Source organism: Monodelphis domestica, chromosome 8, assembly GCF_027887165.1.
Source record: "Monodelphis domestica isolate mMonDom1 chromosome 8, mMonDom1.pri, whole genome shotgun sequence".
NCBI lineage: Eukaryota > Metazoa > Chordata > Mammalia > Didelphimorphia > Didelphidae > Monodelphis > Monodelphis domestica.
This window is the reverse complement of record NC_077234.1, coordinates 122873437-122897422: the sequence shown is the minus strand read 5'-3', so window position 1 is coordinate 122897422 and position 23986 is coordinate 122873437. Positions and strand designations below refer to the sequence as shown.

The 23986-nt window shown below is 33.6% G+C and overlaps 1 protein-coding gene across 1 annotated transcript in view; it reads left to right on the top strand.

Annotated features, from left to right (window-relative positions):
- KLHL1 (kelch like family member 1) overlaps window positions 1-23986 on the top strand; it is a 588984-nt gene that overhangs the window by 105436 nt on the left and 459562 nt on the right. The window lies entirely within an intron of this gene.

Here is a 23986-nt window from a genome sequence, read left to right as displayed (position 1 = left end):
GTAGTATATTTTGGAAATAATTTTCTTGTACAGATAAAGCCTTACACTTAGACTTAGACTCCTTTCTATATATTTATTTTTACAAGTTTATTTCAATTGGACATAAAATATGAATTTAAATGATTAGAAATCTATTTTCTTTTGTTGTTCACTTCTACTTAAAAAAATTGTTTTTGTTCAATTTTGCCCAACTTTTTGTAACCCCATTTAGGGTTTTCTTCATAAAGATACTAGAGTGGACTACTATTTCCTTCTCCACTTCATTTTATAGAGGGGAAAAATGAGGCAAACAAGATTAAGTGACTTTCCCAGGACATATAGCTGGTAAATATCTAGTCCGATGTGAACTTAGGTCTTTCTGACCTCAGGTCTGATGCTGTCTTCACAGAGGCACCTAACTACCTTAATCCAGATTCCAAATTAGGAAATAATCTTTGAAAGATACTGCGCCCTCCAAAATTACTTATTGAAGTGAACCTATTTAATGAATTTTCTAAAGATGAATAAACAAGTTCTTTAGAATCTATCACTGGCTCCAAATTTGAGTCCTTTCTAGTTAAATAAGACCAAAGTTTGTGCTTCATTGGCATGGCCTCGGGAGCTAAAATTCATCCACATTCCTCGGTGCTATTTTAAAGTGTTTTAATAATATTATCTTGATCCTTTTCAGTTAAGAGTTGAACATTTCCATGCTCAGCAGAAAGAACCATATATGGGTGTTCTTTTGTAAAGTGCTCTTTCTATCAGCAGCAGTCAAAAGAGAACTCACGAGCCTTGATCTCTTTAGTGTGACTCATATTTGCAATATGTCCTGTCTTTAGCTGAAGGTAAAAAAATCTTTGGACTAGAAAGCATAACTCCTCTGGGCAAATATATTGATCAAGGAGACAGAAGTGCCCAAGGGTAGGATTTTCTACCTCTAGGCTCTCCTGTTGCTGGCAGAGATATTCATCTTCTTCTTGCTTCAACTAGCCTATTACAAAGAGAGATGATTAAACCCAGTAGCTGGATCTGTCAAAGATCCAACTCACACACCATTTCCGCATCACCCTTGTCTATCAAATATCTCACATCGCTTTCTGTAAGCACAGTTTCTCTCATTCCCCAGCCAAAGCACCACTGCTTCATGTAGTAGGTTGTAAGGATTAGGAGAGGCATACAAAGTGTCACAATGTGCAACAAATCAATCTATGATCTTGATGATATTGATACTGACAGGTGGGGAATCATCAAACAAACTTATTTCTGGTGTGTGTGTTTTGTTTTGTTTTTAATCTCTCAATGGAATGTTCTTGTCAGTTTCACATGAGGTACCTTGGAGGAATGTCTGTAAAGCACTGCTTTGAAGCATTGAAGCAACTGCTTTTTAATCCACAAATAAGAAGTCCATACTTAGATATGGTCAAATGTATCTATGCATCAGGAACTGATATTTCAATATGAATATAGTTTTAACGACTTTCTGAAATGCATATGGTTTTCTTCAGGGTTTGTATTTATTTTAAGTTGGTAGAAAAGACCAGGGTACATGTTTAATTCTATTAGGTACAAATACAGTTTCTAAATATCTAAATTATAAGTTTAAAATAAATTTTCTCATTTTAAATGTCTAAAAAGTAAAAGATTAGTATGTATTCTATTGCTATCCATTTATATATATACACATATATATTATATACATATATATATAATATACTCCAACCTTCCCAGTTTTATCTCAATTTTTTTTCCTCAATAAATTCTATGTTCTAGTCAAAGTGGTGTACCTTTTGAATGTCCTGTGCTGTTATCTCTTTCCTTTCCTCTTTCCACTCTATTCCTGGAATATCCTTTCCAGAATGCTTGTTGAATTTCTACTAATTCACTTAAGCTGTGGGTTTAAAAAATATTGTGGCTAGGGGACTGTATTCCCCAGCATGCCCCAGGGGGGTCCCTCCCTCTCCACTTCCTGGCATAGGATTGGTCCTGAATGGACCAATACTGTGATAGGGAGGGACCATGCCTCTCCCACCCCCCCCCAGTGGAATTGGTCTATATAAGGATCAATCCCATGCCAAGGAGGGGCCTTAGGATCTGACTAGATTTGAGGTTCAAGTGGAACTCTGGTATTTTTTCTTTGATTTTTTTTTGTGAGATCAAAAAGATAAGAGTTTTCTTTTAGCATTACAAAGCACAAGTCAAATGTGACTATGAACTCTATAACTCTATTTCTCACTAAGCCTGCTTAGTAATGACCTTCTGACTGGATATTAAAGTTAAATGTGTTTTTTTTTTCATATTTTGTTTGCAATTAGGAATAGGGATTATATCTGTGCTCTTGTCAATATAGGGGAATTTCTGTTGAGGAAATCCCTCTGCTATTGCAGATTAACATCTTCTATTCAATTTAGCCTAAAAGAATTGCCTAGAATATTAAGCAGATAAATACTTTATTGTAGGTCAAGGCCACAAAATGTCAGAAACAGGACTTGAACCTAGCTCATCCTAAGTCCAAAGCTAGCTCTCAATCCATTGTGTCACACTGACTCAGTTACACTTAGCACATAATGTTTTTTGTTAGTGGCTTATTATCCTCCCTAGTAAACTGTAAGCTTTAAGACTGTCTCTTTCATAATTAGTTTACCTTCCACATAATTCGTGCCTAATAAATATTTGTTGAATCAATGAATGAATGATTACCTATATGTGACTTTTAGGAGGGTCATTTTGATTTCCACATTTATTAGGCATCTAATTGATTCTTTCAGTCTTGTATTCCTCTTATAAGAGAATTAACAAGACTACTGTGACCCTCAATAATTTGAGACAGATATGTGACATAAATATACATATAAAAAGCATAGAGACAGCAGAATAGAAACAGATGATAAAGGAAAGGTTATTAATGAACATGTGCTATGGCATTTTAGGGGTCAGAATAAAGGATAAATATGTAATTGTAGCACGCAGAATAGCTTTCAGAGGTCACTGTATAAGCTATCTTGGACCACTATAATGATTAACCTGTTTCTGATTGATCTGAGTAAATTACATGATGATATGTTACTTATGGAGCGAGTACTTGGAGTTCAGAATAGCAAAATCATTATCTCAGTTTCTTTTCCTTGTGCTAAGTGATGAATCAACTTCTTATAATTTATGCACTGAAAAAAGTTTAATTCTCTCCCTCTCTAATCCTATATATCCTTATACAAATACAAACAAATGCTAAAATATATTTAAATTTTTAAATTTATTTTTTAATTTACAAAAATCTATTTTCTCTTTCCTATTTCAACCCCCCTCTCTTTTTTTGAAATTTTTATTTAATTAGTCAATTTAGAATATTTTCCCCTGGTTACAAGAATCATGTTCTTTCCCTAACCTCCCCTCACCCCCTGCCATAGTTGATGCACAGTTCCCCTGGGTTTTACATGTGTGCTTGATAAAAACCTATTTCCACATTATTGACATTTGCACTAGGGTGGTTGCTTAGAGTCTAAATCCCCAATCATATCCCCATTGACCCATGTGGTCAAGCAGTTGTTTTTCTTCTGTTTCTATTCCTACAATTTTTCCTCTGAATGTGCATAGTGTTCTTTCACATAAACCCTTCCGAATTGTTCTGGATCACTGCATTGCTACATCTGGTTGCATCAATTCCTGTAGGTCATTCCAGTTCAAATGGAAGTTCATTATTCCTTTGAGCACAATAGTATTCCATCACCAATAAATACCACAATTTGTTTAGCCATTCCCCAATCGAAGGGCATCCCCCCATTTTGCAAATTTTTTTTTACCACTACAAAGAGCTCAGCTATGAATATTCTTGTACAAGTCTTTTTTTCTTATTATCTCTTTGGGATACCCAGAAGTGCTATGGCTGGATCAATGGGAAGACAGTCTTCTAGTGACCTTTGGGCATAGTTCCAAAGTGCCCATCAGAATGGTTGAATCTATTCCCAACTCCATCAGCAAAGTATTAATGTCCCAATTTTACCAAATTTCCTCCAGCATTCCTTATATTCCTTTGCTGTCATGTTAGCTAATATGCTAGGTGTGAAGTGATACCTCAGAGTTGTTTTGATTTGCATTTCTCTGATTATAAGAAATTTAGAACACTCATGTGCTTATGAATAGTTTTTATTTCTTTATCTGAAAATTGCCTATTCATGTCCCTTGCCCATTTATTAATTGAGAAATGGCTTAATTTTTTGTACAATTGATTTAGCTCTTTATAAATTTCAGTAATTAGATGTTTGTCAGAGGTTTTTGTTATGAAGACTTTTCCCAAATTTATTACTTCCCTTCTAATTTTAGTTGCAATAGTTTTGTTTGTACAAAACCTTTTTATTTAATGTAATCAAACTTATTTATTATATATTTTGTAATTTTTTCTAACTCTTAGTCTTCAAATTTTTTTTCCCAAGATCTGAGAAGTATAGTATTCTGTGTTCATCTAATTTACTTAGAGTTTCCTTCATTCACACATTCTGATTTTTTTTATCACATTTTATCTCTGTATTGGGTGTGAGACATTGATCCATTTTATCTCTGTGTTGGGTGTGAGACGTTGATCCAAACTCTATCTCTTCCATGCTGTCTTCCAATTCTCCCAAAAGTTTTTATCAAATAGTGGATTTTTGTCCCCAAAGCTGGAATCTTTCAGTTTATCATAGACTGTCTTGCTGAGGTAAGTCTAGTCTTACCCCAAGTCTATTCCACTGATGCTCCTTTCTGTCTCTTAGCCAGTACCATATTGTTTTGATGACTACTGCTTTATAGTATAGTTTGAGATATGGGACAGCTAGGCCACCTTCCTTCATATTTTTTTTTCATTATTTCCTTTTAAATCCTTAATATTTTGTTCTTCCAAATGAACTGTGTTATGTTTCTTTTCTAATTCAGTAAAAAAGTTTCTTGGTAGTTCAATGGGTATGGCACTAAATAAGCAATTTGTTTTGGTAGGACTGTCATTTTTATCATGTTAGCTCATCCTCCCCATGAACAATTAATTTTTTTCCAATTATTTAGGTCTAGCTTTAATTGTGTGGAAAGTGTTTTGTAGTTGTGTTCAAATAGTTCCTGTATTTGTCTTGGCAAATAGATTCCTAAATATTTTATATTATATAGGATGATTTTAAATGGAATTTCTCTTTCTAACTCTTGCTGCTGAGATGTGTTGGAGATATATAGAAATGTTAATGATTAATGTGGGTTTATTTTTTTATCCTGCAACTTTGCTAAAGTTGCTGATTATTTCTACTAGCTTTCTAGTTTATTTTCTAGGATTCTTTACATAGACCATATTTAAATTTAATTGTGGTTTGACTCTGAATATATATTAATTAGGTGGTCACCAGGGATTTAGTTTCTAAATCCCAAAATGAATTATTAAAGTAAATGGAATTTATGGTAGTTTTATTTACAATATTTACAATGGAACGAAGATATTAAGGAAAGAGAGAGGTGGAGAGAGGGCGAGAGAAAGAGAGAGAGAGAGAGAGAGAGAGAGAGAGAGAGAGAGAGAGAGAGAGAGAGAGAGAGAGAGAGTGCTCTGCTTTCCTCTGATACCAGTTAGAAATTCTAAACCCCAGCCAGGGGAAGAGAGTTTCAAGATGATGGGCCTTTCTTGGAGGCTTTACACCTCCAGAAAGGCGAGGTCACTAAGTCAGCTTTTCACTCACTAACAGTAACAGTCTAAAAGAAGCCTGGGTGTCTGTATTCTGGTTGCTTCTCTGAGTCAGTTCCTGAATGTCCAAATGAATCTCTGAATCTCCAAATGTCCATATTCCCTTCAGCTCTGAGTGACTGATCCTTCACTCTAAGGCAGGTGGGATCTGTCTGCTTTTTCTGCACATGTCTGTTGAAGGTCATTTTTCTTAGATACTTCCTTGAGTTTTGTGCAGACCTTCCTAATCTTGTTAAACTAGGAGGGTGGAGAAATGTAGAGTTCCCAAGACCTGATTCTGTTAGTCCAAGTATCTCTATTGTTATTTATCAGGAAATAGCTAAATCAGATCTTCTAAAGTACATTCTGATTAGGGTGGAATAGTTTTAGTATTCACATGTAAGATCTAAAAATAGATTGTAACTTAAAAGTGTAGCTTCACTATAAAGTAAGAGCTAAGTACCTTGATAGTTACAATCAGGAGATTATAATTTTATCTTCACAATAAAGAATGAGCTAAGTATCTACATTGTTCCAATCAGGAGATAGCTAAATCCAATCTTCACAACCATCATATCATCTGCCAAGAGTGATAGCTTGGTCTCCTCATTACCTGCTTTAATACCTTCTATTTCTTTTTCTTCTCTGATTGCTACTGCTAGCATTTCTAGTACAATGTTAAATAATAAAGGTGATAATGAGCGTCCTTGTTTCACTCTTGATCATATTGGAAATGCTTATAAATTATCCCCATTGAAGATGATACTTGCTGATGGTCCACACATTTACTTCATAGTTTTAGATATATAATATTTATTAGTCTTAGGAAAGGCCCGTCTATTCCTATACTTTCTAATGTTTTCAATAGGAATGATTGTTGTATTTTGACAAAGGCTTTTTCTGCATCTATTGAGGTAATCATGTGATTTTTGTTGTTTTGCTTGTTGATATATGTCAATTATGTGAATGGTTTTCCTAATATTGAACCATCCTTGCATTCCTGTTATAAATCTTACCTGGTCATAATGAATAACCCTCGTGATTACTTGCTGGAGTCTTTTTGCTAGTATTCTATTTAAGATTTTTGCATCTATGTTCATTAAGGAGATTGGTCTATAGTTTTCTTTCTCTGTTTTTGACCTGCCTAGCTTTGGAATCAGTATCATATTTATGTCAAAAAAGGAATTTGGTAGAACCCCTTCTTTGCTTATTCTGTCAAATAGTTTGTATGATATTGGAATTAGTTGTTCTTTGAATGTTTGATAGAATTCACTTGAGAATCCATCAGGACCTAGGGATTTTTTCTTAGGGAGTTCTTTGATGACTTGCTCAATTTATTTTCTGATACAGGATTATTTAAGTGTTCTATTTCTTCTTCTGTTGATCTAGGCAATTTGTATTTTTGTAAATATTCATCCATATCACGTAGATTGGTATATTTATTGCCATATAATTGGGCAAAATAATTTTTAATCATTGCCTTAATTTCCTTTTCATTAGAGGTGAGGCCTCCCTTTTCATCTTGGATACTGTCAATTTGGTTTTCTTCTTTCCTTTTTTAAAATTAGATTGACCAGTATTATGTCTATTTTATTTGTTGTTTTTTTTTTCCAAATTACCAGCTTCTAGTCTAATTTATTAATTCAATAGTTCTTTCACTTTCTATTTAATTAATTGTCCTTTAATTTTTAGGATCTCTAATTTAGGTTTCATCTGGGGATTTTTAATTTGTTCATTTTCAAGTTTTTTGATTTGTATGTTCAATTTGTTGAACTCTGCCCTCCCTATTTTGTTAATATATGAACTCAAAGATGTCTACCCGCCTCATGTGTGTTTCTTGTAGACAACATATGGTAGGATTTTGGTTTCTAATCCACTCTGCTATTTGCTTTTGTTTTATGTATGACTTCATTCCATTCACATTCAGAGTTATGATTGCCACTTGTGTATTCCCCAACATTTTGATAACCTCTATTACTTATGCCCTTTCTTCTTTCACTTGATCCTTTTAAACCAGTGGTTTTCTTTTACTCAGTCCACTTAATCCCCACTTATTAGACTTCCATTTCTGCACTCTCCCTTTTTGTTCCCTTCTTTTTCTTATTTTTTAGGGACTGTTAAGTTTCCTCACCCCCCTTTCTTTCCATCCATTTTCAAACTCTCCACCCCAATCCCTCTCCTTAGTTTTTCCCTTTCACTTTCCCTGTAGGGTAAGATAGAATTCAATACCCGAATAGATCTAAATGTTCTTCCCTCTCAGAATTGATTTCACTGAGAGTAAGTTTTAAGCATTATGTATTAGCACATTCTTCCTCTCCTGCTTATATAGTATTCTTCCCCTCCCCTTCCCATGAACCTCTTTGTGTGATATAGATTATCCTTTTTAGGATATTATTATATCCTATATAGAATATCCTATTATTCTTTCAATTTTTCTCTTGGTGCCATCTTCTATTCCCCCTCCCTTTTTCTGTTTTTTTTTTTTTGCATATCATCTGAGACTACTTATTATCCCAATCTCTGCCTATAAATGATTCTTCATATTACTGTAATAGAAAATATAATTTTTGAGAGTTTACAAATAATATTTTCAAATAATATTTTCCATATATTAACATAAACAATTTGAGTTCAATGAAGCCCTTAAAGAAGAAAATTAAATATTTTTTCCTTTTCTCCTCTCATTCTTATTTACCTTTTCATGTTTCTCTTGATTTTTGTGTTTGGATATCAAACTTTCCACTTAGTTCTGGTCTTTTCTTTACAAATACTTGGAAACCTTCTATTTTGTTAAAATGCCCAAACTTTCCCCTGGACATATACAGTCAGTTTTGATAGATAGGTGATCATTGGTTGAAGACCCAATTGCCTTGCTTTTCTAAATATCATATTCCAAGCCTTGAGGGCCTTTAGTGTGGAAGCTGCCAGATCTTTTGTAATTCTGATTGGTTCTCCTTGATATCTGAATTGTCTCTTTTTGGTTTCTTGTACAATTTTCTCCTTAACTTCGAAGTTCTTGAATTTGGTTATTACATACCTGGGGTTTGCCTTTTGAGGATTTCATGTAGAGGTTGTTCTATGAACTCTTTCAATGCCTATTTTGTCATATTTTTCAAGAACATAAGGGCAGTTTTCTTTGATAATTTCTAGTAGTATCATGTCAAGATTTGTTTATTTCTGGGTTTTTCAGGTAGACCAATGATTCTCAAATTGTATCTTAGAGACAGGTTCATGAGTAGTCATTACTCAGGGAGATATTTCATGTTTCCTTCTATTTTTGTCAATCTTTGGCTTTTTTTTTTTATTAATTCTTGCTGTTTTGAGAGATCATTGGCTTCTAAATGCCCAATTCTGGTCTTTAAAAACTGGTTTTCCTCTATAATATTTTAATTTTCATTTTCAGTTTATTTTATACTGCTTTTCATGTTTTCCAGCTTTTTTAATTTTGACCTCCAGTTGGGAATTGCTGTCTTTTAAACTGTCATTTTTTTAGAACTATTTCTCACTTTTCTTGCCATAATTCATCTACCTTTCTCATAAACTCCAATTTAAATTCTTCAAGAGCTTGTGGCCAATTTCCATTTTTGGGGAAGGTGTGGATGCATTTATTTGTTTATCCACTTCTTTTTTTCCCTCTGCAGTCTAGATTTTTCCTCCATAAAAATTATCAAGAATCAATCCCTCATTCTTCTTCCTCTTGGTGTTGGGAGATTGTTTTTCCTGGGCATTGTTTGCCATCACTATGCTGGTTTTTCCTTCCCTTTCCAATTAGGAGTCTGAATGAGGAGGGTAGGCTCTCTGTGTATAGAGCTAAGGAATGAGGTTTTTGCCTGAAGCCACCTCTTAAGACTCCTCAGATTCTATGGTTTGCCACCTGCCCTTGCCTGCACTATCTCTGAGCCCAAAGTCTGTGCTCTTCAGCCTGCTGAGGTCTCAAGTCTAGTCATCCTCAGGGGTAGTTCCTTGGTGGTCTCAGTCAGCTGCCAAGGACCTAGAGGTACCCCTCGCTCACTTCAGAGGTGCCCCTCACTCGCTAATTTTAGCACATTGGGTCTGACCCTAGCACCCTTTGTGTGGAGTGGGGGAGGGTTGATCAACTCACACTTTATTGGAAGCTATTTCACCCCCTTATAGTGTGGAAATGCTCAAATCCCACATATCTTCAATGCTGCACCCCAGTGCAGATTCCCTTCATTGATGTGAATTTGAGAGTTGTTTTTATTTTTTTTTGGCCTTTTCAGGTAGTATTTATTGGTAGGTGATGAGGAGAGGAAGGTTCCTGTGTATATACTGCTGCCATGCTTACCAGGATGTCTCTTTCCCTCTCTCTTAAAGAAAAAAAAATCTTATAACAAATATCATTTAATAAATCCCAAAACCTCACACTGACCATGTCGAAAAATATATTTTGCATTATGAATTGATTCTATTACCTGTATTCCAAAGAGGAAGATAACAAACTTGATCAATGGTTCACTTGAATCATAGTAGGTCATTGTGTTGATCAGAGTTCTTATATCTTTTTAAAGTTCATTGTCTTTAAAATTTCTTATAATTAGAGAAATGCAAACTAAATCATCTTTGAGATTCTATCTCACACCTGTCAGGCAAAGTTAAAAAAGTAAAATGATAAAAGAGAGAGGGGTTGTTGGAAAAGACATATACTGTATATTGATGGAGTTATTTATTGATCTAGCCATTTGTAAATCAATCGGAACTACATCTCCAAAATTATTAAGTCATGTATACCTAAGCATGCATCAATAGTATTATCAGGCCTTTAGCTCAAATTGATGAAAGGAAGAAGAAAATTTCCTGAATGTACAGAAGCATTTATAACAACTTGTGTGTGTGTGTGTGTGTGTCTTTCTCTCTCTACCTCTCTGTCACTCTCTGTGTGTCTCTGTCTCTGTCTCTGTTTCTGTCTCTGTCTCTGTCTCTGTCTCTCTCTATCTATCTATCTCAGCAAAGAAATGGATCAATTAGGTAATAGTAGAGCAAATTATTGAATGGAACCTAATGTCATACTTCAATGCTATAAGTGATAAGAGGAATAGTTACATAGAAAACTGGAATACCTTGTATAAACTAATACAGCATGACTTGAGCAGAACCAGGAGAACAACTGATACAATAATAATGACAAAATTTTAATTCTTTATCACAGAAAATACTATATTTTACTTTCTATCCATTTTTGAGTTTTCTTCCACAATGTTATTAATATGGAAAAGGGCATTATATCATGGGAGATTTACCTCAATATCAGAATTCTTGCTGTCTTAAGGAGGGTAGAGTGAGAAGGAAGTGGTGGTTTTGGCTCAAATTTTTAAGGAAAGCTAAAAATCATTTTTACACAAAATTGAGAGAAAAATAAAATATTATTAACTAAAAAAAAGTCTATTTTCAGCTGTACATTCCCTTAGGTGCTGCCTTAAGCTATGCTCTCTCTTATTCAGCAATAAACAACATCCTCCAAATTCCATGAACAGAATATGTATGTAGGACGAATTTTATCAGTTGGTAGAAAGAGAGCAAGGAATATATCTCCAGAAAACATTATAAAGTCCTTCACAGAGCAGAAGCCAGGGACAAACTGTTGACTTGATCACAACAGTGATAGCAGTGTGGTAGAGTAGAACTGTGGATCTGAGGACAAATATTCATTCTCTCCTTTTATCCTTTTCCATGGTCATCCAACATACTGAGAGCATTTCTCTAAACGTCATTGCATTTGGATTATGTTCCAAGCATTGATCCTATCTCTGTCTCACCAATTAATACATCTCATATCTCACTCTTTGTATGTGTGTGTGATAAATAACAATCAAGTCAATCAAGTTATTTAACCATTGTTAGCTTCAGTTTTTTATCTAAATAATGAGGTTAATTTATCTAACTTCTAAGATATCTGCAAGCCTTATATATTTGTGATCCCATTACCTCTCTGAGCATATCCTTTATGTGGCTTCACCTATATAATTTTTAATTTATAATCAAGAGAATAGTTTTCTCAGACCTCCAATTGCTCTTGGTGGGGGGGGGGGTGATCTACAACTTGCATTACTAATCCATGACTCATAATCCTAAAAACACTAACAAATCAATATTGGTGTTAAAAATATTATCTTTAATTATCATGGAAAACCTGCACATTATTAAAAGTAATAATTTTCCCAAATCAATCAGACCCATACTTTTCATGCCAATCAGTTCTAGAACAAATTCATTTTCTATTTTCAGTATTTATCTGTGATATTCTGTGTCTCTGAATGTATCTATATATATGTGTGTGAGTTTCTATGTGTATAGACTCTTCATGTAAATATTTATTTTGTGATAAGTAGAGTTGAATTTCTTATATATAAGGGTTCCAAAATCCTATAGAGAGTAATTAAAAGGGAAAATTATTTTCATACCTTGACAATATAGGGATGTGATGCATATCTTGACCATTTTGAAACCCTGCGTAAGAAAGTTTTTATCATATATATGTATATATATATATACATATATATATATACATGTATATATATAATTTTTAAATTTTGATTTAAGCAGCTAAGTGGCACAGTGGATAGAGTGTTCCTTGGAGTCAGGAAGATTCATCTTCTTGAGGTCAATTCTGGCTTTAGACATGCTAACTGTGTGACCCTGACCAAGGCACTTAACTCTGTTTGCCTCAGTTTTCTTAGTTTTAAAATGGACTGGAGAAGGAAATGGCAAATGCTTCAAGTGTCTTTGCCATGAAGACCCCAAATGGGGTCATAAAGAATCAGAAATGGCAGAAACAACTAAACAACAAATACGACCAATGTCTGGGTCATGTGTCTGTTCTCTAAAGAATATCAGTTATTTCTTCTCTGCATCCCAAAACACAGTGGAATGGGAAAATGTCTGTTTTCCTTGTATATATACATAAAGGAATGTTAAATATTTCCATATCCCCCCACAGGTCCCTGCAGATCCTTCTAGGCTTTGTTATTTTAAAGTAACAAGAAACTCATCATTTTTAAAAAATTTAATCATAGTCATGTTGCATGACCAAATTTTCCGTCAAGAATCACAGTCTGAACTCTTATTGGTGCAAACAGCTCCTTAAGTGATAATCTTTTTTTTTTTTTCTGCCCTGTCTCTTTACTATTTCCTAGATCTCAAGTCCATTAGGTTTTAGCATTACTATTTCAACAATATTTCATAATTACTCAAAGTAATGCCCCTAATGATACTCTAGTGGTAGTTACAGTCTTTTTAGGAAGAAAAATGAGATTTTTAAAAAAAGAATATTTTAAAAGATCTATAGAATTGCACCAGGAAAGTTCATTAGGTAACATAGGACAATGTCCAACTCCTAGATGTCCTCTGATCTCTGTTTTTCTGTGCTTAGAATCAAATGTGCCACCCTCTACTTCAAGACCTTTCCTTTTGCCTTAGGGTATTTTCACAATGTGTTTATGTATGTGAATAAATGAGCAACCCCTAAGTATGTATTTAGTCTCCAGCACTCTTAAAAGTGCCCAGGGAACAAATAGAAAAATTCTTCCACATTTGTGCCTATCATGGGCCATAGAAAGGAAACATGTACATTGGAATCAAGTTTTAGTAATAGTCCTAGATGTTCTCTAATCTGCAAATCAAATGTCATTAAAGACCCTAGGTTACAAAAGTTATGCAAATCAACTTCATTATTCAAAGCATTAATCTCAACACTATGGCATTTTAGCCCAACTTTGAAGAATTCAAGTACAGAATAAAACCTCATTCCCAGAGGGAAACATGAATTGGCCAATGTTTGGGCCATTTAAAAATGTCAGTAGCTGTAAGGGTTTCTTATCATCAATTCATAAAATCAATGTAATGAAAAATGCTTACTGGGATCATTTAAGTTATGTCTACTTTTTTGAGTAGAATGATCATTCACTTTTGGCTTCAGAATGGACTTGGGAATTGTTTGGTGATACCACTTTTTCATTGATTCTATATTTAGATTTTCAAGTTAGTTGTAATACCTATAAAATCATGTAAGAAAAAATGCATTACACTTGACTCCTAGAGGGTTATTATTTTGATCAACTCAATGAATGAACAATATTCTGTTCTTATGTATTTCAGGAAAGAATTCTTATAAAATAATAACATACATATATTATATTTTAAAGTATGATATATACACATACCATATAGTTATATAAATACCAAATTAGAGATTACATGCAGGCAGTGTCTTATAATCCTTTGAGGAATAAAAGATAAATGTTGCACTTTGGGATAAATATCCGTTCTCTGAACACAACTATTTCACATTTTCCTATGCCACTTTATCTCATAGGAAAATAAAAATGATTGACTTTTTAAATTATATGACATTTAGGTTTACTCTGGATATAGTGTATTTTTCAATTATATGATAGATAGAATGGATGTAATCTTTACCTAAAGATGCCTTTTGTTTGTTCTCATGTACTTCATGATTATTTGCTCTAGTCCTGAAAAATTTTTAACTATTATGAAAATCTTTTAACATATAAACACTGAAAAATGTCTACTTTTTGGAACAAACTTTATAAATAATTTGTTACAAGATAAATTAATGAGTTTATTTCCAAAGGAATGACCACAAGTATGCAATAAAATAAAAATTCTAACTCCATTCTGAAGTTTTTAGAATCCATAAACAAATTTTATTTCCTGTGTATTAGGACCAGAATAGATTCCTTAATTTGTATTTTTCAAAGACATTATGTCACTGCAAGCATGAATATTAAAACATTTTAACTGACCATTATATGCGATCTAGCTATGTTATTTTAATTGAAAATTAATAGAATCTTTATTTGGCATATGCATATATAAGCTCAATTAAAATAAAATATAGGTAGTCTTTTAAATTATTAATGTAATCTCCAAACCAATTATTCATTATTATTTTTGTACATAGTGACTAAATGTAAAATTAAGTCTTTTTTACTAGGGCCAAGTTATTTTTCTATATCAGAATTCTTATAGAAACAGAAAACCCAAACTTATTTCATACTGAAAAATAAAAAAACCTGTAAAATGTTTCTGAAAAAATTATGAACATTTAAAATCATATTTTCTTTTTAAATATTGCTCCTAAGAACATTAGAGGAATATTTTTCTAAAATATTTATTTATTTAGAATATTTTTCCATGGTTACATGATTCATGATTTTTCCCACTCCTCTTATCTCCCCCCTCCCAGGGCTGACAAGAAATTCCACTGGGTTATACATGTATCATTGTTCAAAACCTACTTACTTATTATTTATATTCACAATAGAGTTATATTTTAATGCCAATATCCCAATCATATTCACATTGAACCACATGATCAATCATATGTTTTTCTTCTGCATTTCTGCTCCCACAGTTCTTTCTCTGGATGTAGATAGCATTCTTTCTCATAAGTACCTCTGGATTGAATCATTGCATTGCTACTAGTTGAAAAGCCTATTACATTCGATAGAGGAATATTTTTAACAACATATCTATGATTACCCATTTAATCATTTGATTGAAAAAGGGATATGTTGAAAGAGAAATATATTAGTATTGCAAGTATTTTAGTAAAGTATTAGTATCAGTTTAAGAGCATATAAAACAAAAGAATTTCAAGTCATGAAATTAAATTCTCATTATAGTCCTTTTTATCTCTTACTTAGTCTGTTGTGAGAGTGTCCTTTTTTAAAAAATCTCTTTATTTCTCTTTCCCAATTATTTATATAGTCTCCAACCTAAATTTCCAGAAGATCCAAACCCAAGACCTCATAATCATACATCTTTGGTGGCTCCCTAGAGTCTATGGAATAAAGTGCACATGTATCTTTTCATTCTAGAATTTCCAAAAATTGGCTACAAGTGAATTACTGCTGAGGTTTCTTCCAACTCTAAAATTCTATGGCTGTAATTCCTGAGATTTATCTTACCATTTTGTCATTTTCCCTTATACCAACATATTCTGCTTGGCATTTTGATGACTTTGTTTATATGACTGCCCCTTTTCCCCCCAAGTCTAGAAACCCATTGCCTAGTAGAATCCCTAAATCCCTTCAAGACAGATTTTGTACCTACTTACTTATTTTAGCTTCTCCATTTCTCCCTAGAATTTAATCCTTGAGGGCAGGGTTTGTTTTGCCCTTTGGCTTTGTAGCTTAAGGATATAGCATAGTGCCATGCACATAGTAGGCCCATAAGAAATCTTTATTGTATTTTCAAATCATCAAAGTAAGATGAACTACTCTAAATGTCACCAAGTTTTTCTCAAAGAAAAGTAGGCATAAAAATTTAGTGACTTTCTGCCGTAGTGGCAGAAGATTGATTTCCTAACATCCACTGCTACACTTAATACTCAAAATTTCATTTAATTCATAAAGTATTGGTGCTTTAGCACAGATTCTGTTCTAAATTACCTGAAATATTTCAAAAAAGTTGGGGTGCAAGAATATTAAGTAAGAGTATATGATTAATTATGTCATAAGGTTAATCAGAATAAGACTGGTGCAATGTTTGAATAGTTCTATTTTTTTCATTTGCATTTATATCGTTACATGTCAATAATTTATAAAATCATGTTTTTCTTTCTCTTGATCTATTTTTTTTCCTGGTAAATTTACAAATAGAATCCCCATGTCAGCTCTAGACTAGTTTTGTCTTGTTAGTCTTTCTCAAAGTTTTCATGGACAGTCTGAAAATCAATGTAATGTAGTGGATAGAGATCTGGCTTTGCAGGTATGAAAGTCATGTTTAAATCCTAGCATATATGCATACTTCCAGTGCTATCTGGTACAAGGTAGGAGGCAGAGTGGTACAATGGATGATTATATGAGAGATATGATATTTACTATGATATCTACTGTCTATATGACCTTGGAAGAGTCACAACTTCCTGGCCCTCAGTTTTCCAATTTGAAAAATGGGGGAGAGATTTGGAAAGATTTAAAAATTGTAATCAATGTACTTTATTTCAGCTGACTAGCAATAAAATATACTTCCTACTTCCTGACAGATAATATATGCAGAATATGGTATACATTTTTGAACATGGCTGATGTGAGAATTTGTTTTGCATTACTATGCATATACTTTACAAAGGTTTTGTTTTTCCTTTCCTTCTTTTTTTCCCTAGTCACCCAGACTAGAAAGTTTAGATTCATGCTTGGTTTTTTCTATTTTTCTCTCCTGACATCTAGTTATAAATTTCCTTTTGAAAGGCCTTTCCATTCTTCCCTCTGCCAGCATCATGACAGAGACCCTAGTATAAGAAATAAAAAATATGGCAAACAGAAATAGAAAATGTTAAACAAATTTTTAAAAATATTCTTATGAGCTGTTTCTATGATTGATTATAACCGGTAATTGCATAAGAATGCTTAGCTGATAACTAGCACTGAAAGCTAATCAGGGTAGAGCTAACTGTTAATTACTCACACCTGGGAAGATCATCAAGCCCTAGCAGAGAGCTAGGGAAGAGGAATGGAGATCTGAACAATGGAACACATTTTAAGTTCTGGGAAGAGTCTCTCTCTGTATTGAAATGTCTCCAATTTGGCAAAAATAAGTGGAAATTGGTGAGTCACTAGCCTGTCACAAAGTAGGGGCTCAAATAATGCTTGATTATTTGATCAATGAAAGTCTAATAAGACAATGTGAAGTGGAAATCATAGTGTCATTTGACTTGTGCTTGAAAGAATTAGTAGAAATTCAACAAGCATAATGGAAAGTGTTTTCTATCATCTTCCTAGCACATAGGGTCCCTAGAAATTGTTGAATTCTACTTTCACTTTTTTAATAGTCTTTCCCTCCTCCAACTTCAATTAAATCAATCTTCCTGAGAAATCTTTTGACCTGTGTCATCTCCTTGTTCAAAAACTGTAAATGCCTCCCTGTTAATTACTAAATAAGACATGAACTCCTTTAGAATCTCAGGCTATGCAAACTTTGACCCAGACTATTTTTCTAGCTTGTTTCCTTTATTCCCCTAAGAGAAACCTTTGTTCAGGCCAAACTGATTTATTTATCATCACTTAGAGCCCAACACAATTTGTCTATAAATTTCTGTTCATTCTTCCCTACTAGGATTCTCTCCTGCATCCTTTCCACTTATCAAATGCTTCAGAGATGTAACACTGCAGGAAACAGCATGACAGTAGGACTAAGGATGGAACTCAGAAGGAGGAAGGGAATCCATAGAATGTGGGTTGACAAAAGCAGTAGGGTTACAATCATGTAGGCAAATAAAAAAATTTAACCAAAAAAAAATGGAGTGACAGTTTACAAAATGGGGGATTCAAAGTCATTTAAAATATCCGTAAACATGAAGTCAGTAGGTATAGAAGAAATAAAAGATGAATAATCAGCAATTTGACTTTTAAAACATTTTTCAGTTCCTACAATGTAATTGCTCTTTGGAGATGCAGTGCAAAGTTACTGAGCCTTAAACTATTTGAGACTATTTTTGAGAGTAAGAAGCAAATCACCTTTCTGGCAAAATGTGACTTTTTGATTTAGTGACTTTACTTTTCAGCATCTGTCAGGGTCAGAAGTCCATTCCCTATGGCAGAGTACCCCTGTCCTTTTCTATTTTTATCATCTAACTTGGTATGGACCTAACCTTTAGTAGCTCACTTTCTCTGCCACCTTGACTGGGAGATGTGCAGTAGGTGGCAGAAATCTTATCTTTTTTTTTGGAGAAAGGAAAATCATTGAATTGACTGTCTGGATTGCTCATGATTTTGTAACATCAGTTCAACCCATCCCCTGATCTGCATGGATAATCAAGATTGGCTTCTAATGGATGATTCATAAGAGAAAACACATTAAAAACAAAACAGAAAAAACAACCAAAAAAAGAGTCAATGTCCTCAGAAGAATGTTTCTATTTTAATGGTTAAGAATTATCTATTGTTTATTTTTTATGTGAACTAAAAAAAATTGAAAAAGATGATTCTGACTGTTGAATTTTTGGTACATTTAAGGAAAACAACCAGGAGCTGATGTGATCAGTTAACATCCTGACTATAATTACTGTGCTTTAGAGAAATGTTTTGATAATTAGAGGCCCATAGTTGACTGAAGTCTTAGGAATCCACAGCATGCCAGAAAGTTTCATTCAGAGTACAGAAGGAAAAGCCTGCTGACAGGTTCACATAACAGTCATGTTTATAATCAATCCCTAATTACCTAGCTATAGGCCTCAGCAGCTCTGCACAGATCCCAAGGTGTATTTCTGCAATGATGCCTGGAACCTTTGAGTCTGATCTACAGATTGTAGGGTGTGGGAAAAAGGACATTTCACGTGAGTGACTTGAGAAATGCTGTTCCCATCTCCAAATAACTGCCCCTACTGTACTTTGATGTCTATAATTTACACATTAGTCACTCCTTTGGGTTAAGATTTTGAAAATCCCAACTGGAATGCCATTGTGCTATTTGGGAGCACACTATCATTTGTGAAGAGAGGACACTAATTATTCCATTAGATTATCTAGCTTTTTACTTCACCTAAATTTTAATGAAATGGGACAAAAGCCAGGCAAGTTATCCTGAGTCAAAACACTGAAAGGGACTTCAGAGGTCATCTGAACAAAAAATCCCCTCTATAGCATAAAGTAAATGTCATGCAGACTGAGCTTGAAGATTTCCAATAAGTCTTGTCAGCTATAGCATTCTATTCTATTTTTGAATACCTCTATTTTTAGCTAGTTTTTCTTTACAACAAACTTATATTTGGGTATCTATGTCTTTTCCCTATATCTCCCAGTGTGCCTTCTGGAGTCAAGCAAAATAAATGTAATGTCTTATTTAAAGTAGACCTTCAAATATTCAAATTCTTTGATTATTTCTCCAGTAAACTGGTTAAACTTGAAACATTCATATCATATGTTTTCAAATTATTTCACCATCATCATCCTCTATTGAATATGGCAATTGTGATATTTGGAAATCAATTCAATACTCCTCATGTGATATATGAACAAGTCAAAGCAAAACATACTATTTTATTCTTTTTTTTAAAACTCAACCACTTGATGCAGCCTCAGGTAGCATTAATGTTTTTTAGCTGCTGTGTAACTCAATATAATGAATGGAGAGTTCCCTAAGAACCTTGTATCTTTTTTATAGTACAATATATTGTTTAATGTTGCATTTTATAATTCTATATTTTTGAGGTTGACTCAATGGAGTCAATGGAGTTGTAGAAGTTTACACATTCTTTATTTGATTTAACTCACTCTTCTAGTCTGCCAATACTGATTATGACTACTAGCTTGAAATTTCATTTGAAAAATTGACAAGCATGGTTTCATCTTGTCTATCCTTTCCTGGATGAGCTTTAGTTTGTGTATATACTATTGAATACATGAGGATGTTTAATGTGGGGATTAAAAGATTTGTGGAAGCAATGCTAAAACTATTAATGAGTATATATCCAACAAGAGTTTTATGGTTATGTCCACTAGTGATAATCTACCAAGCTGACAACATGTTAATGATTATTTTTTAGATCTGATTATTCAATCATTTCTGAATCTATCATAGTGCACTATCATCTGAGTCAGCTATATACATATTGACCACAAATCTAGTATGAAAATCTTTGTGATTCTTCACCATATACAATATTTCTGTGGACTATTAGCTTTTGTCATTGTCAAAATAAATAAGAAATATTATTCTCACATGACCTGTTCTTAACGAACTAGGCTAGATATTGGTAATAATTATTAATAGTCATTGCTTCTCTTTCTACATGGTCACAAACCATCTTTTAATCATGGGTCCAAATATTTTTTTCTATGAAACTCACTCATCTATTGTTTACTTTCTTCTTTTTTCATAATCCAGATGTGTTCTTTTCCAGTTCTGCAGGAATTCTTCCCCTCTTCAGGGCATTTAATAGATCACTGACAGTGATCACAAACAAATTCTGCTTTCTATCACAGTATGCAAGCTTGTGCAAACATGAAAACATGGAATGAGTAAAAACACTTATGCTGCATTTTAGCTCTCTTTTAACTTTTTTATAATCGCTTTTCCCAATCCAAGAATATATTCTTTGAAAGATAAAACAGAAATATATGAAATAAATATCCATTATTATTAGCCAGCTATAATGTAAAGCCTAAATGGCAGACAGGGATGATGGAGAGAGAGAGGGAAATGGGGAGAGAGGGTTGAGAGATTGTTCTCCCCCTCTCTTCCTTTTTGGGGGGAGGTAACCAAGTCTTGCCTCCTTGAAAGAGGGAGGTAACAAAGTCTTGTCTCTCCTCAGAGATTGGTTCTGGGAGATGGAAGACAAGAACTAGAGGGGAAAGCCTTGGCAAGATAACACACTGTCCCCCTAGAGGCCCAAGCTATTCTTAAGAGATGAATTCTTTTTGTTTCTGGTTTCCTCAGGGACACCAACTCACAATTCCCCTCAGGACCTTGGAGCTATTCCACTGTCCAGGAGAGATGTTTGCTCCTTGGGTCTGGTAGTTTGGATCACTGGGATCCTGGGCTAACTCCCCTTTTTGGGGAGAGATGTGACCCTCCCCAAATCTTTAGTTCCCTTTCCTAATATCAGAAACTAGCCAGACCTAAATCTAAAGTAGTAGATAATTTATTTGGGTTCAAATATGGAAGGAGTGGTAAAGGTATCAGGCAGGGAAAAGGGGTGAACAGGAAGCCATAATGACTTATCCCCTCTGGCAGACTGCCCCCCCAACTATTGTGGTTCAAGGATTTTCAACATTGATCCCTCTTTTTGCCAGCTGATGGTTCGTCCCTACTCCTAACCTAACTAGCTTTGAATACTGGGGTCTAGGACAGGTTAGGGAGAGAGATGGAGAATGAGATCTTTGAAAGGGATCTTGGTGGACGGTTTTCTTCAAGTCCCAGTCCACAATATTCACTAATGGCTCTGACTGCTGTTGTTGAGAGCTAAGTGAGAGGTATCCAGGGGTTCAAAAGGAAATAGTGGATCTCCAGAGATATATAAGCCTCTTCCTAGCCTAGGAGACCTGCCTCTTCACTCTGGATCCCAGCTGGAAGTGAGGTGAGGTGAGTGACCAATTGGAATTCTCCCAGCGTCAGGTTCCCTCCTGGAATTTTCAGTTTTTCTTCTTGCCCCTCTCTGGCTCTCTTTCTGCAGCTGATTTCTGTCAGAGACTGCTCTTTGCTCAGATTGGATTAACTTTTATCATACACAGTTCTCCTGAGAATAGTCTTATTTCAACAAAATCTACATGACCAATCATGAGATAAATTGTAAGGGATTAATTTTTTTTTTTAGGAATGACTTAATTAAGATGGTCTCCCATTTCCAGTATTACTTTTATTGTAAGGCTTCTCTTTTATAAATCAGTTTCTTTTTCCTTCCTTTTTTCTTTCTTTCTTTCTTTTCTTTTCTTTTTTTTTTGGTCTTGAACATCAGTCATCAATCTTAACCCATTCTGGAATTTAGTATTCCTGATTCTAGATTCACCATATTTTCCTGTCCTTTTTCACTCATGCTCTGATATTTATCCTTGCTTTAATCTTCTCTACATGCTTACTACAATAGAAGCCTATTCTATAAAAAGATGTTTGGCAGATCTTCATGAGCAGTTTGGTAATGAATTTTTCTTCTCTCAATTGATCTAAGAGATAATTATTGATTTTTTTCCTTTGCTAATTTCTTTATGATGTGATTGTTTATATCTATATCACAGCCATTGGAGTTTACTTTTGTATATGTTGTGAGATCTAAACTTAATTTTACTTCATACTGTTGTTCAATTTTCTCAACAGTTTTGTTTAATCCAACATTAAGCACTTATTCTAGTAATTAGTGTATTTCTGCTTATGGAGCAATAAGCTACTATATTCATTTGCTTCTGTTTTTTGTGTATCTAATCTATTTAATTAATCAATGACTTTTTAAAATAGTAATACATGATTTGGAGAATGACTATTCTGTACTTTAGTTTGAAATCTGGTACTACTAAGCCACCTTCATTCATATATTTTTCATAATTTTCTTTGAGATTCTTGACCAATTTTGTGTCTCCATATAAATTTCATAATTATATTTTTGTTCTATAAAGTAATTGATAGTTTATTTGACATGGCATTGAATAAAATAGTCATTTAGGTAGTATTGTTACTTTAATTCTTTCAACCCATATCACCACATGCAATTAATCTTTTTTTTAAAAATGATTTGTCTGTGTTTATTTTTGTCAACAGTGGTTTGTAAGGTATTTTACTTACATGGATCTCTGGTGTATCGTGTTATGTAGACTCCCTACTATTCTATTCATATTGTACTTATTTAAGTGAAATTTCTACCTCTTCCTTTTGGGTAATACAATTATATAAAAAGATGGTTATTCTAATAAAATTATTTAATATACTTCAGTTCCTGAAGTCGTTAATTGCTTCAATTAATTTTAGTTGATTCTTCAGTTCTTTATACCATCATATCAACTGAGAATGTGAAAATTATGTTTTTTTCTTATTCTTTCCATTTCTTTTTCTTGTCTCAGTGCAAGAGAGAGCATTTTAAATAATTTTTAAAATATATATACAGTTTTTACAATGCAAGATTGATGAAGTTAATTTTATGATAGGGTTCTGAATTTGAGAAATTTTAAGATATTGACTAAAAATTATAATAATGATGACAATTTTATATATTAGGACAATGGAAACATAGGGTAGCAAAGAGGCTACATCAATGTATGGCATATTATAAAAAAAGAATTTTGAAGAAGTGGTATAAATGATGTCATTGAAAAAATAGGTATAATCAAATAAGAAGGGGGAGGAGACCTTGGTCATGTGGTAAAGGAAACCATTAGACAATGGACAAAGAATTCAAGATCACTAGCATGAAAGATAGAATTAAAATTCATATATAGATATTTATTAATTAATTTAAAACATTTTCCATGGTTACATGATTTATAATCTTTCTCTTCCCTTCTAATTCCCCCCTCATATAGCCAACAAGCAATTTAACTGGGTTTTACATGTATCATTGATCAAGACCTATTTCCTTATTACTGATATTTGCACTAGGGTGATAGTTTAGAGTCTATGTCCCTAATCATATCCCCATTGACCCATGTGATCAAACAATTGGTTTTCTTCTGTGTTTCTAATCCCACAGTTCTCATAAGCCCCTCAGAATTGTCCTGGATCGTTGCATTGCTAGTAGTAGAGAAGTCTATTACGTTCAATTGTACCACAATGTATCAGTTTCTGCGTATAATATACTCCTGGTTCTGCTCCTTTCACTCTGCAACAATTCCTGGAGAACATTCCAGGTCACATGGAATTCCTCCAGTTCAT